The following is a 19,374-nucleotide window of genomic DNA, read 5'->3' as shown; positions in this document are numbered from 1 at the left end:
GTAGGTGAGAACCTTTATTTGATATCGCAAAACGGATGCGACGCACCATGGCAATGAAGGCCAACGCGATAATGCAACCCCTTTGCATAAAAATAGACACGTTGCATAAAGGGAATGGTTCAAAGCATCCTAAGACATGAGTGTGTTTTCCCCAAAATATTATGAAACACTCCACAAACAAAACAAAAAACAAGAAAGACGATGAGCCATCTTGACCAATCTAAATCACTCAGTCACATCATTGAGTATCATAGGAACATGGTCAAAGCCAAAAATAAATCAATGAAAAATAGAAAACATCAAAGAAATGAATAATAGGTAACCACAAAAACCTAAAATTGCAATGAAATAAATTCGATAACATTCAATAGAAGAATGAAAGCATAACATCAAAAGATAATGCAAACCAAAGTGCTAATGTCACCTCCATTGACCTCCATTGTTTCTCTTTTTCCTCCAAATTATGTGGCTATCACCTACAAGTGCAAAATGTGAGCAAAAAACAAGATTGCCAAACAAAAATGACAGTGTGAGGATACTTGAGACGTGGTTGAAAAATGAATGAGAAATGAATCCAATTTATAGAGAAATTGGAGAGATTGATCAAAGATTGGAATAAAATCAATAAAATTTGCAATTGATTTCAATCAAGGGAAAAATCAAATTGAAAAATAAATGTCATGACACACTTTCCCATGCAAGAGGATAAGATCATGTCAAGATAAGATTGCTAAATCCTTGAATTTGAAAATTATAGAAGTAATATCTTCCAAATAAAGCACAAAATAGGATAGACTTTAGGAAGGATATTAGTTGGCAAAATCAAAATAGAAAGTTGGGGAACTAGTTGTATATTGATAAATTAAAAAAAATAAGAATTTGAAAGTTTTGAAAAATGGAAATTAGAAAGAATCAATAAATAAATATTCCTTATTCATTAATTCATAGTTAACCAATTAAATAAAAATATTTAATTGTGACAAAGGGCCGTAAGATAAAATAAATAAATTTATTTAACCTAGAAGGAAAATGACAAAAAGATTAAATGATTAAATTAGAAAACCATAGGAGATGAATTAGAAATGTAAGGACGACAATTAGGTCTTGACAAAAGATAATTGATGTAGGGTTGATTTGATCATGAAGAAAATTGGACAATTGATAAAGCACTGAAGTTGATTGACCAAGATCAATGACAAATTGATCAAAATTGACAAGGATTGCAATTGATAGGTGCCAATTGATGAGGACCAATGACTAATTGATCCAAATTGGCGAGAAATGACGATTGATTCGGATTGATGATGAATCGACCAAAGATTAATAAAAGGTTGACTTAATGAAGGTCGAATGACAAAAGATCAATAACAAAATCGGTTGCAAATTGACAAGAGATTGACAAATTGATGTTGAGTGTGCAACAAGACCTAATTGAGAATGTGAGAAACACAATTGAAGAGGGAAGAAATGCAGAAGAATGACAAGATGTTGACAAATGATGAAGATCAAGTGCGCAACATAGAAGAAATGTTAATAGGATGTGAAAACGCTAAAATAAGGTCACGCGAACATGTTAAAGTATGAAATCACAAGCATTGACCATTTTTAGATGCTTACATTTTGCCCCTCTTTGAGACAATGAGATTATGAGCGTTGTTTCAAAGAACAATCAAGAAATATGCCCCAAACAATGACAACATATATGGATGGCCCCTCGAGGAATTGGCCAGAAAAATCCAGAAAAGAGGCCAATTTATCGAAAATAATACCAGGACTAGATCAAGATGACTGCAATGACTGACACAAGAAATATTAGTTAGAAGAAATTAGATGGAGAAGATCTAGTGGTGAAGAAAAATCTTGCCTTCACAAATGCACAAAGAGTAGGTGAGAACCTTTATTTAATATTGCAAAATGGATGCAGTGCATTATGGCATTGAAGGCCAAAGCGATAATGCAATCCCTTTGCGTAAAACAAAGACATTGCAGACAAGGAATGAGTCAAAAACTGCCTAAGACAATATGTATGTCAAAGGTCGAGGTATATGCGGCAATCACAAAGCGAACGCATTTATCACTGACACCCAAGACATACGTGCCTCAAAAATTTATGAAACGCTCCACAAATAGAAAATAAAACAAAAAATGATCATGAGCCATCCTGGCCACTCTAAGTCACTCTATGACATCATTGAGTAGCATAGGAACACAATCAAAGAAAAATAAGATTCACAAGTTCAAACAAGGCAAACAAACAACCTGATCTTAATTGCCAAAAGTGAGAATGTTGTACTGAAAGGATGATCATGTTGTCTAGTTTCAAGGAACGCATTACTCCATGTAAGATAGGACATAGTCTATTTTTTGAGTATACCACACCCTACATTAGCCCCATGATAATAAGGACAAAGGACTGACAATGTTGATATTGTTGATTGATAAGACAACTTTGATCAATTTGAATGCTTGATTGGTTGAATAGTTCATTTGTTAATGCATGATTTGTTAAGCGCAATGTTTTATTGTGTTTCTATTTGTTGTCTACACAAATGTTTGTCTATTTACAAAAGGGACATTTTATTGTTGAAATGAAACAAAAGCGATTGTTTTAAAATTTTTAATGTTTTAAAATTTTTAGGGTTTTTGAATATATTTGATTTTTTTGTGCTTTTTTAGGATATTTTACAATGTTTTTGGATTATTTCTAGATGTTTTGTATGAATGTTTTTGTATTATTTAAGGACGTTTTTGTAATTTTTTTATTGAATTTTTAAGGACTTTATTTGTTTTTTAGTGATTTTTTCAGGACATTATTTGATTTTTATGGATTTTTTCCTTAGTTCTAGCAAGGTAAGGAATATGACAAATGGATAAATAAGATTGCTGAAATGTTGGTGGATAGAGGGAAGACAAAGGTCAATTATTATGGAGACAAAACATATTCAATGTCCAAGGGCTATCACATTATGGGATAAGGAACTAGATATGACAATGTAAGGCAATGGCATGGCATGATGGACATGTCAAGAGGTTTTTGAAACCATGTTTAAATTTTACGTCTTTATGTCAAATCAAGATCAAGGAATGAAAAGAAGTGTATGGATAATGATAAGATATGGATAGGATAAGAAAGAACAAGAATGGATAAGGGACATGGACTGAAGGTCGAGATAGGCTAATGGTTAGTGACAAAAAGTTGCAATAAGCCAAGGAATATGGACAAAAGGTTGTGATAAGCCAATGGAATATGGATAAAAAGTTGTAATAAGCCAATGGATAAATGACCAAAAGTTATGATACACTGATAGTTGCTAATAAGAAGCATGACGCTCATGAAGATCCTCGGCTTTTTCAAGATCAAAGGTGGAAAAGGGGATATGTGCATGAGGGAGAAGAGGATATGAAGGGTGATAGGACATGATAATGAAGGAATGAAAGGCAAAAAGGATATGATAGGATAAAACCTACCCTCAAATATGACATGCAAGAAGTTCATGGATTACACATGACGCCTGTTTGCCAGGTTTTCATCATGGTACTTGCCCAAGGCGCCTATTTTCTAGGTTTTCACCAATGGACGAATTATTTTTCTTTGTTTTTTCTTTTTCCTTTTTTTTCAATTTTTTTTTTTGGATTTTGACATTTTAGCTGAAAATGGACATATGATAGGGTATGGAAGGACTCAAGCATCTTTTTGTTTGGATAGTAGCCTTGAAAAAAATGGACCATGACCTTTAAAAGTATTCTCAAAGACCTTGGTAGGATAAGGACATAGAAAATGAGATGAAACTAAGGCAAGGATTTATGCAAAGGATTGGACCAAAGGGATGAAAGGATGGAAAATATGCATTGGATAACGGATAGGGTATTGGAAGGATTGGGCTTGAGTGGATGGAAATGAAGGCAAGATCAACATTGGCACACACCTTGAAGGGTGATGGACAGATGGAGGAAGAGTGGATTTTGGATATGGAGATTTTGATGAAGGAATAGCTAGAGATTTTGGGACATAAGGACCCAAAATGGATGAAGGAGGTGATGGAGGAACATATTTGAAAGGTTTGGATGGATGAATAGAAATTTTGGATGCCAAGTTGGAATTGTCTTTTTGTGTTTCAAGGAGCCGCTTAGGAACCCACATTGTTTTGGATTTTTCATTCTTTTTTTGATCTTTGAAACACACAACTTTCACAAGGGATTTAGGAACCCATATATATTTTGAATTTTCTTTATTTTTCTCAGTGAGCCTTTGTGGCCTTTTGGACATATTTCTTCTTCTTTTTGGATCATATTTTTATTTTTTTTGACATGTCAATTAGATTCAACATGTTGATCCTTGAATACACATGGATTGCTAGACTTATGACTTTTATGATTGGCATCCAAATTGCTTGGAGGGGGAAAGAAATGTATGGATGGATATGAATGATATGGAGGTATTTTTGATGGATGGAAGGTGCTCAAAGATGTGTTCCTATGTTGATCTTGACTAGGGGATGAAGGAATATAAGGACCTAAGATGGATGGAAGGGATGAAGGGGAAGGGATATGTTTGGATTTTGGAGGGATGTTGGATTTAGTAGGGGTACCAACTTCTTGAGGAATGTCACTGAGGCCATCACCATTAATATTTTCTTTAACATGAAGAGGTTCTTTCTTGTGGAGGTCTACCCCTTTTCCTTTATGAATGTCTTGACTTGTAGAATACTCGTTGCTTTGGGAAGAAGACATGAGTCTATTATGAGGTGGACATGACATGAGAGAAATAATGAGATCATGAAGAAGATTGAACTGGACCAAAGTGGACGATTCATGAACATATTGCTCCAAAATGTTATCCTTATGAGGGGGATCAGGATCATTGACGAACTCTTCATGAGATAGAATGGGGGGAATAATGGGATCATCAAAACAAATGAGATCTTGGAGTGGATATGTAGGATTAGGACATGGATATGGAGGAACAAAGGGATCTTGTGAATAATTTAAAGGAATGATGGGGTCTTGTGGTGGACATGAATCTGGAAGGATAGTTTGATCTTGACAAGGAGGAACATCATTGGATTCCTCTTTAAAGGTGCTCTTCTCTTGACTTCCAATGGGGTCACTAGGAAAAATGAAAGGGATATCTTGATCTTGCTTAGGAAGTGGATTGCCAATGGGACTTAAAAGGACATTTTGGTCATGCAATGGAATAGGATCATTTGGGATAGGATGGATTGGGATATCTTGATCTTTCTCAGGCTGTGGAATGTCAACGGGATTTGAAAGGGTGTTGTGTTCTTGGATAGAATGGACACGAATAAGGGAATCATCATGAGTGTTTGGGGAAATGGGATCCTGGTCAACAATTGGATGGGATGATAAGGTTTCAAGATCTTGATCTTCATTTTATTTAGGAGTCATTTCTTTGTGCTCTAAATTATCCTCTTGACATGGGGTTAGACTTTGGATATGCATGGGAGATTTTAGCAAGGGATTAATGCTTTTACAAGAGGGAGATGGAATTTGAATGGGACACCTTAAAAAAGAGAAGAATCTAATGGCATTAAATCTTGCATTTCTAAATAGTAGAAGGGATTTGTATAAAGACATTGATTATCATGTATTTTTGTTGCAGGAAACCCTTGGGAGGATGCATTATTTGATGTATCATTTGGAGGAAATAGTGGAAATTTCTCTTGTGAAACTTTAGGAGATGGAATGGGAGGTTCTTGTGAAGATTAAAAAGGTGTAGGAATAGATCTCACTGGGGAATCAATTTGCTTATGCAGGAGTGAGCCATTTCTAGACATAAGTGCATGATTATTATCTTTCTCAGAAAAATCACTTAGGACTCTCTTTAAGAGCTTTGTAATAGAGATAACTATCTTTGGAGAAGCATTTGAATCCTTGAGAGGTTTTGACATGGTTAGGTTTGGATTTTTTACTTGTTTGAAGGTGATTTGGTTTTGGTTTGATGTTACATATTGATTTTGAATTGAGTTTTAGTTGAATTGGTCTGACATGTTTAAAATTTGGCTTGGTGTGCATTACAACTTTTGTTTTTGAATATTTGGTTGTAATTGTTGATACTGAGTTTGTTGTCGATACTTGGCAGTTGGTTGGACCAATTATTGAAATTGTGCATTTGATTGAGCATATTGTTGAAATTGAACCATTGATTGTGTTGGTTGGATGTTTTGGCCTATTGGTTGTTGATTCATCATTTGATTGAACAGAGTTTGATCAAATAAAGTTTGAATTGGGCTTTGGTTGAACAAGGTTTGATTTGGGACTTGGTTCAAGTTTGTGCTCGTTGCTTGAAATTGTTTAATCTTGTCGATTTGTGTGAGGAGAGATGGTATTTTTGATTGTTCAATGAGATATTTTACATCAATTGGATCAATTTTTGGATTTGGACCTTGAAGTTTTTGAATTTTTCTCATCATTTGGGATCTAGACTTCTCACTATTTTCACTTTTTGTTCAATGATCTCTATTTCTCGAGCTAGTTTCTCCTCTCTAGTTTTTGTATTTGGAGACTTGTTTCATCATAAAAAGTTTGACTGATATTGCCTTGTTGTTGGGTTGGATATAATTGTGATTGCCTTGGATTAAAATTAGATTTCATTGTGTTATTCATTGGATCAATCATCGGTTGATATGTCAAACTTTGTCGCATCATTGGAGCTTGGGGCCTTGTTTCAATAGAAATGTCACTATGCAATGTTTTTTGGATTTTTTTTTGCATTTAAGAATGACGTATGCAACTAATGCAACCTAGGTGATTTAAAATGCAACTAAATGTTTTTGGTTTTTTTAAAGATTGGGACAAACTTTTGAAATGCAAAGCTAAAGACACAACCTTGGGAAATTGAAATGAAGCCAAGACCTTAATTGACAAAAGAATGAAGGACAAAATGACGATAGGATGATGACAATGTCTCACCTATACTCTTAATAACTAAGCTAAGTTTGAAAAAATGATGTTGATGAAAAAAGGACAAATGTTGGACAAGGTCAAGACTCCCTAAAAATTACTTAGGGTTTAATCTAAAGTTTTGAATTTTCAAGTTTGGCAAAACCAAATTTTGAGACTAAATGCAAGAAGGATATGATTATGATAATGACTCAAGCTATTATATGGATATGATATGACAAAATCAAGCCACGAAAAGAATATAGTTTATGGAAATTCAATGATAAAGACAATGTGATATGAATATGTGAGGACCAATAACTTTGGAAATACAAAGTGCAACCTAAGCCAAGACCTAATTTTGGGATGATGATAATGTAATGAAGACTTAGGAAAATAATTTTAAACCTAAGTGTAAAATGAGGACACTACAAATTAAATGGATTAAAATAAAGATTAATGATTATGTTCTAAGACATAAGTTTGGACTATGCAAAGCCTAGCCTTAAGTGACATGAATATTGAAACTAGGTTGTCCAATGTTTTGAAAATCCACATTTATAAAATCTTTGAAAATTGTTGGATGAATACTTGGACAAAAATTGGTTTGAACTTTCTTTTGAACTTTGTTTGGACAATTTAAACTTGTTTTTAACTTGTTCAATATTTTTGATTAAGGAAAATCAGGTTTTAAGGGACCCGAAACCTGCTTACATAATGAAAAGAAAAGCAATTAGAGAAACTAGAAAAGACATAACAAAGAGAGAAAGGCTACAAAAGAACAACACAAAAGACAACAACCAAAGTAAAGAACAACAAAAGGCCAGCAAGAGACTAGTACACCTAAAACAAAATTACATTTCAGGCGAAATTTTTTATAGTCTCTTCCGCATCCTTGACCAACATCATCATCGCATTTGCTGCCTCTTTCTGGTCTTTATTTTCCTGCATCTATTGATTGCCTTTGGTCTTCATCTCCAGCTCACTTGCATTTTGCCTAGTTCTACGTCTGGAGGAGTGTTGAAAAGAACTAGGAGCCGACTCGTCATCAATAATCACAGTTTCTTTATTTTTCTTATCCTTCTCCAGGCACACAACCAACGCATTCATGTTTTGAGAGGACACCTTCAACACAACCAAACTATGCTCCATGAATTCCTCAAAGCAACCTCAGGTTTTTCAATCCAATTGTTTATCAGACCATTATCAGACTCACCCTTTTCTTTGAGAATCCTCACCACATCCTCCAGGTGCTTCAAATCTCCCTTTATAATCTCATTTTCTGGCCAGTCTAGAATTTCTTTTTCATCCTCTACAACACTAGTATCCTTTGCATTGTCCTCTTTACCTTTAATGTTGATATCCTTAACCAAATTGTTAATTTTAAAATCCATCTCTCTCTCTTTTTCCTGAATGCTAGTGATGTTATCAACCACCCACTTCTGGAAATTGAACATTTCCAGAGTGTTGTTTCTAGCAATATTCAGAATAGAATCTGCGTTCTCCATATTCGGGGCAGAATCCTCAGACCTAGGGTTTCCCTCCTCCATGTTATGTTGAGCATCATCCTTGTCATCCAAAACATAGGGATTATCCTTCTCCTCTGACTCTTCAACAACCTCTTCTCTATGCTCATTAACTTTGTCCCTTGCCTCACCCTCAACCTCCTTCTCTTGCTCATTCTCTGCCTCTTCTTCCACCTTCTTCTCTTGCTCTTGCTCAGTACCAACATTCTCTTCAGTGTCTTCTTTAGCTTTTTCACTAACCCTTGATTTATTTTTAGGAGGAAGATTAGAAGAATCCTCATTAGAGTTAGAGCCGTCATAATCCTCAGAAATATGGGCATTCTCCATAAAGGACGAAGGGGTCATCCTTATTAGCCTTAGATTTACCCTTAAGATGCTCATATATTAACAAAATAAGACCTTGTTGAGCAATGGGGTAGGAATTAGGTTTCTTAGCATGGTCAGCAGACTACCATTAAGGGAGGAGGCCAAGTAGAAGGGCACAAAAATCTTAGAGCCATGGTGAAAATAGTTAAGGATAACAAAGTGGTAATTGTAGACTTTCAAAAACCTACCATCAACCGTAAGATACTCCATTAACACTTTCAACATTTTCTGCCAGAAAGATTTTACCTGGTTAGGGAGATAATAGGAAACATTGTCCTTTTTGGTGAGCCGAGCCCTTTCTTCTTCATTTTTGGGGAAATTCTTGATGGCTTCCACAAAGAACTTGTGGTCTCTGTAAAACTTGATGTCGTCCTTCTGCAAACCAATAACCTCAACCACCAAATTATCATCCACTTTCTAGTTCTGACTGAACAAAGTAACTTTATTATTTTTCTAGCCCTTGGCAAAACCACGGGAAACAAACTTCTTGCTCCCATGCAATTTCTCCATATAATTGGTGAATCCATGTCTGTGCAGCCTTCTCCAAATTTTCCTTTCACCTTTCCATCTATCACAGTTGGTAGGATCATTACGGTTGAGATTTCCTCCCATAATGTGATAGTTGTTCAAGTCAAAACCCTCAAAGGAGCGCAAACTGACCAAATGCTGAAGAACAAAGACGCTGGAACCGAGAACCAAAGTGATTTTCTTTTTTTTCAAGTAGCCTTTTAAAACATGCAAATTAACTCAGCACTTAATATGATAAGGCCCTTCACACTGATACTCATTATTGCAATGCCTGAGACAGGTAATCAACTAGCAATCTATCTCACTCCAAAATCTATCATTGAAATCTAAACCCAGAAAGGTAATAATGAAATTAATATGTACCATGGACTTTGTCATAAAATAATTGCTCTCGGAATCCATTCTTACATGATGACTCTTCGATATAATTAGCATCCTCTGCTAAAGTGACCCCCTCATTAGCTAACAAATCGGCTACTCTGTTACCTTCCCTAAAATTATGGGTAATAATCACATTATCATAGGCGTCTAACAATTTTTTTGCATTATCAATGATATTTTTGATATTCCAAGAAGGGGACCTAATACCTTTAATAGACTAAATTATATTAAGGGATTCCACCTCTAGCCAAATTCTTTTAAAATTAAATCTCTGAACAAGTTGAAGACATTTTAACATTATCGGAGCTTTTTCCACATCGTTGTTTTGAACTCCAAAGGGAGAGGCAATCACAGCAACATAAAAGCCATAAGAATTTGTAATGACCCCTCCCCCTCCAGCATTCCTTGGATTACCTTTAGCTGCACCATCAAAGTTCACCTTAACCCAATCATGCGGAGGGAACCTCCACACAACATTATCTCTTCTACTTCCAGACCTTATGTATCAAATTCCATTCAGTTAGAATGTTTTTCTCATTATCAGTCATGACAATATAACTACACTACTTGTTACTTTTGTGAATGGTATTGATGTTTTCTTTAATAGCCCTACAAATCTTTTCAAAAACCACCTGAGAAGAACACCTAGTCTCCCTAAAAATTATATTGTTTCTCTCCTTCCAAATCTGCCAACAAGTCATAGGAAGGACAAAGAACCAGAGGGCCTTAATCATGGGAAACTTGGTAGGGAAAATCCAATGCAAAAGGAGTTCCTTAAAACTATTCTGCATAACCCAATCAACTTTCCATTGCGTCCATACTTTACCCCAGATCTCCCAGGTAAAAGAATAGTGAATGAACAAATGATCTACATACTTAGCCTCTTTCTAACATAACTCACACCTATTAGGAATCATGAATCTTCTTCGAACCAGGTTATCAATGGTAAGTATCTTGTTGTGAGTTGCAAGACAAAAAAGCATGTTAACTTTAGGAATGAGGAATCTATTCCAAACTTTAGTCCATATAGGGTTGCAGGCCTGAGTAGCAATTTTTTTATAAGTAGAGGCAATAGTAAAATGACCCCTAGAGTTACTCTTCCATAAGAAGACATCACCAAAATATTTTCTGATAGAAAAATATAGCAAACCATGCTAGAGAAAAGAAAATCCAACATAAACCGCATCAAGTCTAACCCATTTATTCTCCTCCCAATAATCACAGACCATAGAACCAAACCTCCTTTTACATTATTCAATGAAATGGCTGCAATCCTGATTGAAAAGAGGCTCATCTTTGATCCAAGCATCCTCCCAAAATCTGATTTTGTTACCTTTTCCAAGGACCCATCAACCTCCAACTTTAGCAAATTTAATAGATTTGATCATACTATTCCATATAAAAGATCCAACAGGGATATCTTCAGAATAGAGAAGGGAATGAATGGGCTGATTATGTATGTATTTGTCAAACCACACCCTACTCCAATCTCTCTTAATACCATATGCCCTCCAAATCTATTTAGCTAACAAAGCTTTGTTGAAAGGTTTAAGATATTTAATACAAACCCCCCATTGCTTTTAGGACAACAGACTTTATCCCAAGCAACCAAAGCAATCATTTTCTTATCTTCCACACAAGACTAAAGAAATATTTTCTGAATTCTTTCTAAAGCTTCTGCAAATTTGACCGATATACTAAACAAACTAATCTGCTCAAACATTCTGCCAAAATAGTGAAAAGAATAGGCAAGATAAGATCTACTTGCCTGAGACCCCTTGAAGATTTAAAAAATATGGATGGAGATCCATTAATAAGAATAGAAAAATTTGGTGTAGATATCAGCTCTCTAGTGATTTTAATAACCTTCTCATCAAATCCAAAGGCCTCCATAATCCTAAAAAGAACCTTCCATTCAACCCTATCATAGGCTTTTGCCAAATCTAGCTTGATGAGAGATCCCTCTTTATTTGCAGCATTAAGAGAGTGGATATTCTCATGCACAAGAATTATAGAATCTAAAATTTGTCTACTTGGGACAAATCCTTTTTGCTCCTCAGAGATAATAAGGGGAAGAACAACCGGCAATTTAGAAGTCAGGACTTTAGAAATTATCTTGTAAAAAGAATTACAAAGACTTATTGGCCTAAACTTACCCATAGAATCAACTCTAGCCACCTTAGGAATTGGAGCAATGAAAGTAGAGTTGATTTCTTTAAGAATTCTTCTAGATCCAAAGAATTCTTTGATAGCATTGGCCAATATTCCTTAAATAAAAACATGGGGAAGTCATCCCAACCCAGTGCCTTATCCCCTTGAAAGGAGAAAACAACTTTTTTAATTTCATCAACTGAGAGGATGGCAGATAATATCTTATTCTGATTAGGTCCAATAATCTTAGAAATATTATCAACCAATTCTTGCTACTTAACAATGTCAATTTCCTTGCTACCTGTCACGAGGTTAGAGAAGAACATTACAGCTTCATCACCTATGTCATCATCTTTGACAAGAATTTTGTCATCAACAATTAATCTGGAAATTCTGCTTGTTGCTTTATGCTTCATTGATGTCATATGAAAGAATTTAGTATTTATATCACCATCTTCTAACCAAATAGCCATGGATCTCTGCCTCCAGTAAGTTTCTTCTCTTGAAATAGTGTTGTGTAATTTGGCTAGAACGTCATCTTCTTTAGCCTTGGGGAACTTCTTATAACCATATTCCTGGATAGAGTTTTGAATATGTTCTAATTCCTCCTTAAGCTTCCTCTTGGATTCAAAAATATCTCCAAAAACCTTTTTATTCCAAATCTTAATGTTGTCTTTGATATTTCTTAAATTTTTAGCAACTTTGAACATGGCAGAACCATCCACAGTTATATTCCACCATTTGGCAATGGAAGCTTCCAAACAAGGGTGTGAAATCCACATTTTTTCAAACCAAAATGGAAAGCAACGTTTGCCCTTAATAGGATCAACAACAAAAGAAATGGGATAATGGTCTGATCCCATTCTATTAATAATAGATAGTGAACATATATACTTAAGGACCTAGTCAGGAGTGATAAGGGATCTATCTAGCCTTACCTAAATAAGATCTCCTCCATCCCTTTTATTAGACCAAGTGTAGGAGGCTCCAGAAAGGTCAACATCAATGAGGGCATTGGCATTGATGAAGTCCATAAGATCAATCCTGCTATCCAGTTGAGCTTGGATTCCTCCAAATTTGTCAATCTCCTATAGAGGGGTGTTGAAATCTCCCATCAAAAGCCAACTATCCTGGGAAAAAATCCCTCTTTTCTATTAGATTTTGTCCCAAAAATTACTCCTTGCAGCTTTAGAGTTTGGAGCACAAATGTTGGTGACCACCCATTCCTATCCTTCAGCAATGCATTTCACTCTCATAGATCTCCATCAATAGTTTTCTTATTCCAAAATATGACAACCCCACCAGATGCTCCATTAGAACTACTACCACAAACACCCCCCTGTTTAAAGAATTTTAATTTTTCAACTTTTTCCTTACTCATTTTAGTTTCTTGAACTAGGATAATGTCTAGCTTATGATCTCTAATAAAATTCCTAAGAACATCATATTTATGGAGACCATTTAGGCCTCATATGTTCCAGAAGATTACCTTCATTTGGAAAACTGGGAGCAAGATTCATGAATGGTTTGATGCCTTCCATCAGCTATATTTTGTTTTCTCTCCTAGTCCCTATGCCACTTCATAGTTTTACGTCCCTGTGGGGATTTGGAAAGACCAATATCCACCTTAGACCTGGTTCTAGTTTTAACCCCATTAGAACAACTTGTTCTCTTATTTTTCTCTTTTCCCACTCCTATTATATCTTCATATTCTTCATCTTTATATGCAGACTGCTTACTATTCCAAGGTTCTCCTTTTCTCTGAGAAGAGGTCGGCGAGTCAGTTCCAAAACTCTGAAATAGAGAGTTAAGGTTAACCTAGGGTGATCTAAACTAGGTCTTTTTTTCAATGATAACTTCTAGACCTTCAGAGTCCTTTTAACACACTTTATTACTTTCTTGTTCTGTATCTTTTGGAGACTCATATTATGATTCATTTATATTGCCAATCTCACCATCTTCAAGAATTTCTTCTATGATTGCATTTTCTTCCTCTTGAATCTGTAAAGAAATCCATTGATTGTTTTAACTTCAAATACATTCTCTTCATCCTTTCTAACTTCCTTCTGAGGAGTATCCTTGGAAGGACTAGTGTTCCTTTCATCCTTTGTTATATCTTTTGAGTTACTAGGAAGTCCAATTCCTCCTTCCGATCTACCCTCCTCATTTTTTTTTATCTTCACTTTCTAGATCTGTTTGACATGATTATTGTGCTTCTGAGCATTCTTAGGGTTACTAGGACAAGGCTTTGCCCAATTTCCAGCTTTCTTACAAGAAAATCACACAAAAGGAAGGGATTCAAACTCTATAACTTGATCCCACTTACCTAGCTTGGAATTTGTTTTGATAGAGCTAGGAAGGTTCATATTCTGTGAGATATTAGCACATATCCTCGCATACACTAGTCTCTTTTGTGTTGCTGTCATAAATTCTATAGCCACAATCTCCCCAAAGGAATTAGCAATGCCTGAGAACATGTCCTCCAACCAAAATTCAAGCAGCAAACTAGGCAACCACACCCAGACCGGAGCAGATTCAAAAAAGGAATCATTGAGCTCCATTTTTGGAGACCATTTTCTTAAGGATAAAGAAGATTTCCCAGCCATCCAGGGTCCTCCACTTAGAGCCATTTCCAAGTCTTCACCACAGGAGAAGGAAAAGACAAAGAAACCCCTTGACAAGGCTGACACATCAACCTATCCTTTCAACCTCCATTTTATCTTCACAAAAGACCTAACGACTTCAATATTAGGTTTGGGTCCAACAAATTTCCCCACTAGAGAAAAAGCCATTAGAGAAATACTGTGGTCTATGACCACATCTGGTACTGCAATAGCTAATCTATCTACCTTTCTATTAGAAATATCTTCCACAAAGGGAAAGGTCGATTTACTAGTGGGCTTGTTTGCAAATAAATTGTTCCAAGGTTTGAGAACCTTGACTTCAGCTGTCTTTTCCAACTCAGCGTTCAAGTTCTCGGGACCCAAATTTGAAGAATCTTCAGTATTTTTAAAGTCAAGAGGAGGATCGTGATGTTGTGGGTCCCCATCCTTTCTACCATTCTCATCATCCACCGTGGATCCCAAAGAGACAAGTTGTCCTTGAGTTGCAAAGGCAGCAGAACAAGATGAGCCAGCCGTGTTGTTCCCTCCATTCATAAAATTCAAATATCCCTCCAGTTGTGTTATTCCCTCCATTCTTGTGAGAGGCTCACTTGTTCAATTTTGTTTGAACTTTGAAAACAATGTTGTTTAGGACCACTTGTGACAGTTGTTTTTAATTCAACCTTTTACAAGCATAAAAGACAAGATGTTTGTTTGATTGTGACCCAAGATAATCATGCACCTTCAACAACAAATCCTATGGATGGAAAGGACAATAGTCATTAGATCTCACTTGGTTTCCTAGCTATGCCTACTCAAAGTGGATACTTAGATGCTTGACCCCACTAGCTCCACTCCACGAAACTCACTTCTCTGGGGCAACCAAGCATCAATTGCCATGAAAACTCCCCATGGTGAACTTTTTATCTCTACTAAGAGCCATAAAAGTGTGAGATGGAATCAAAGGTCTGACCTCTTGTACCAATGACTAGAAGTTTTCTAGTCTCTACGAACAAAGGTTTTTAGTCAGGGCATCTGTTCAAGTGGACATAGATCTAACAAATTTAATCATCGCTATGCCATTCCAACACCCATTGTCTACAACTTCCATTGCATCCACAATTATTTAGAGTGGTTCAGAAGAGGTTTGTCTTCAACCCTGTCACCACTTAGGGTCGTTCCCTCTCACCAATGTCTGCCGAGGTACCAGGCAAATCAGGAGGAAAGCCCACTATCTAAAGGTTAAAACACACAAGCAAATGAAAAAAAAACATGACATACATGGTGTTCATTTATCCCTTAGAAAATGAAGTGTACAACTAAGCTAGAAATCACAAACATATGATTTCGAATATAAGTCTTTGGCACGTCCTACAATAAATATGTCAGTAGTTTCACTGTTTGTCTTCTCCCAATGAATGCCAAGGTGCTGCACAAAATGATTAGTAACACATAAAACCTCTAAGTTGAGTAGAAAAAGCAATATACAAAAAAGCAACATGCAAGCAAAAAGAAAAATAGAGACATGCAAACTAAAAAAAATAGCAGGCAAAAAAGCAACATGCAACTAAAAAGAAACAAGCAAGCAAAGAAAAGAGACATGCAATGAAAAAAGTTACATGCAAATAAAAAAAGAAACATGCAAGCAAAGAAAAGTGACATGCAATGAAAAAAGCTACATGCAAATAAAAAAAAACAATATGCAATCAAGAAAAAATGACATGTAATGAAAAAAGCTACATGCAAATAAAAAACAACAACATGCAATCAAGAAAAAGCGACATGCAATGAAAAAACTCCATGCAAATCAAAAAAAGCAACATGCAATCAAGAAAAAATGACATGCAATGAAAAAAGCTACATGCAAATTTTTAAAAAAGCAACATGCAAACAAAAAGTTTCTTTATGAATTAATCACCTAATTAGACTATGTGCAATTTGTCAACTAGAATAAAAATTAACAGCCTAATTAGATTTATGTGCAATTTGTAGGAGAAATTGAAGATTAATCCAATATTAATTTGATTCTATGTGAAATTTGTTGCATGAATTTGGAGATTAACCCAATCCTAATTAGATTCTAGGTGCAAGTTGTTGCATAAAATTGAAAGTTAATCCAAGCCTAATTAAGAACTAAATGAAATTTGTTTATTTAAGTCTTTGATCAATTAAGCCTTGCAACAGGTGTATTAGCTCTTCCAAAACTTGCATAGAAAAAGTGACGAGAATGGAAAGCGAGAAATTTGGTCTTCTGGAACTTGTATCTAATAAAAAATCTCACAAAAAACAATAAATTAGATGCGTTTCACATCGGGTTAAGCATAAAATGTAATTAGAAAAATGGAAATAAGCATCAAAGCACATAAATTATAGGTAACCACAAAAACCTAAAATTGCGATGAAATAAATCCTATGACATTCAATAGAAGAATGAAAGCATAACATCAAAAGATAATGCAAACCGAAGTGCAAATGTCGCCTCCATTGACCTCCATTGTTTCTCTTTTTCCTCCAAATTATGTGGCTATCACCTACAAGTGCAAAATGTGAGCAAAAAACAAGATTGCCAAACGAAAATGACAGCATGAGGATACTTGAGACGTGGTTGAAAAATGAAAGAGAAATGAATCCAATTTATAGAGAAATTGGAGAGATTGATCAAAGATTGGAATAAAATAAAAAAAATTATAATTGATTTCAATCAAGGGAAAAATCAAATTGAAAAATAAATTTCATGACACACTTTCCCATGCAAGAGGATAAGATCATGTTAAGATAAGATTGCCAAAATCCTTGAATTTGAAAATTATAGAAGTAATATCTTCCAAATAAAGCACAAAATAGGATAGACTTTAGGAAGGATATTAGTTGGCAAAATCAAAATAGAAAGTTGGGGAACTATTTGTATATTGATGAATTAAAAATTAAGAAAATGAGAAGAAATTAAGAATTAGAAAGTTTTGAAAAATGGAAATTAGAAAGAATCAATAAATAAATATTCCTTATTCATTAATTCATAGTTAGCCAATTAAATAAAAATATTTAATTGTGATAAAGAGACCTAGGATAAAATAAATAAATTTATTTAACCTAGAAGGAAAATGATAAAATGATAAAATGATTAAATTAGAAAACCCTAGGAGATGAATTAGAAATGCAAGGACGGAAATTAGGTCTTGACAAAAGATAATTGATGTAGGGTTGATCTGATCATGATGAAAATTGGACAATTGATAAAGCACCGAAGTTGATTGACCAAGATCAATGACAAATTGATCAAAATTGACAAGGATTGCAATTGATAGGTGCCAATTGACGAGGGTCAATGACTAATCAATCAAAATTGGTGAGAAATGATGATTGATTGAGATCGATGACAAATCAATCAAAGATTGATAAAAGGTCAACTTGATGAAGGTCGAATGGAAAAAGATCAATGACAAAATTGGTCGTAAATTGACAAGAGATTGACAAATTGATGATTGAGTGTGCGAAAAGACCTAATTGAGAATGTGAGAAACACAATTGAAGAGGGAAGAAATGCAGAAGAATGACAAGATGTTGACAAATGATGAAGATCAAGTGCGCAACATAGAAGAAATGTTAATAGGATGTGAAAACCCTAAAATAAGGTAACACGAACATGTTAAAGTATGACATCACAAGCATTGACCATTTTTAGATTCCTATAGGTTCTACTAATGTAGTAAATTTCTCTCTCTTTTCCCTAATCATCGTGTTGGGCGAGAAGCACCCCTACAACCATTAGAGTAACTAAGATATACAAGATCAAGGGACGCCCTTGGATAGGTGGCATTAGGACTAGAGGATTAGCTAGATATTCTTTTATCTTATCAAATGTTTTCTAGAATCATGCATCCCATTCAAATTCTGTATCTTTTCTAAGCAGATGCATAAACAACTAACATTTATCAGCAAGTTGGGAAATGAAGCGTCGAATAAACTATAGCTTTCATCGTAAACTGCATAGATTTCTCAACATTCTAGGATGAGGCATCTCTAGAATTTCTTTGACCTTTTTAGGATCTACCTCAACGCCATGTCTAGATACTATGAACCCTAGGAGTTTACCTGAGGTAACTCCAAAGACACACCTTTTAGGGTTGAGGCATAATTTGTCCTTAGTTAGACATTCAAATATCTGCTCTAGGATAGTTGGATGTTCTACTCTTTTCTTTGACTTACCAAGTATATCATCCATATATTCTTCTAATATCTTATGCATGAGATCATGAAAGATTACTGTCATGGCGCACTAGTATGTAGCACCAACATTATTAAGACCAAAAGGCATGACCTGATAACAAAAAGTTCCCCATGGGGCGGTAAAAGCAGTTTTATGTTGATCTTCTTCTGCTATCTTTATTTGGTTATATCCTGAGAATCCATCCATGAGAGATAACATTTCATGTCCTGCTATTAAATTAACAAGGATGTCAATGTTGGGAAGTAGAAAAATCATCTTTAGGACATGCTTTATGCAGATCCCTAAAATTTGTGCAAACTCTAATGGAACCTTCAAGATTGGAAATAGGTACCATGTTGGAGATCCACTTTGAGTAATCAATTGGTCGGATGAACTTAACCTCTAGGAGCTTTTCCAATTCTAGTTTGACCAATAGTGCTATTCTAGGATGCATCTTACACAATTTTTGTTTAACTGGTTTAACATTAGGATCAATTGCTAGATGATGAACTACTAGCTCAAGTTTGAGACTAGGCATGTCTACATAAGACCATGCGAAGTTGATAGACCACTTATGAAGGATGTTAGAGAAAACCAAAAACTCATCTTCAAATAGGGAAGCAACAATATGAGTGATGTGTGGGTTTTCTGTTGTGCCCAAATTTATCTTTGTAGTCTGATCTATGAGGATTGATGATCTTTTAGAAGCATG

This window comes from Cryptomeria japonica, chromosome 6 (genome assembly GCF_030272615.1).
Source record: "Cryptomeria japonica chromosome 6, Sugi_1.0, whole genome shotgun sequence".
Lineage (NCBI taxonomy): Eukaryota > Viridiplantae > Streptophyta > Pinopsida > Cupressales > Cupressaceae > Cryptomeria > Cryptomeria japonica.
The sequence above is the reverse complement of the archived record's forward strand: the minus strand, read 5'-3'. Positions refer to the sequence as shown.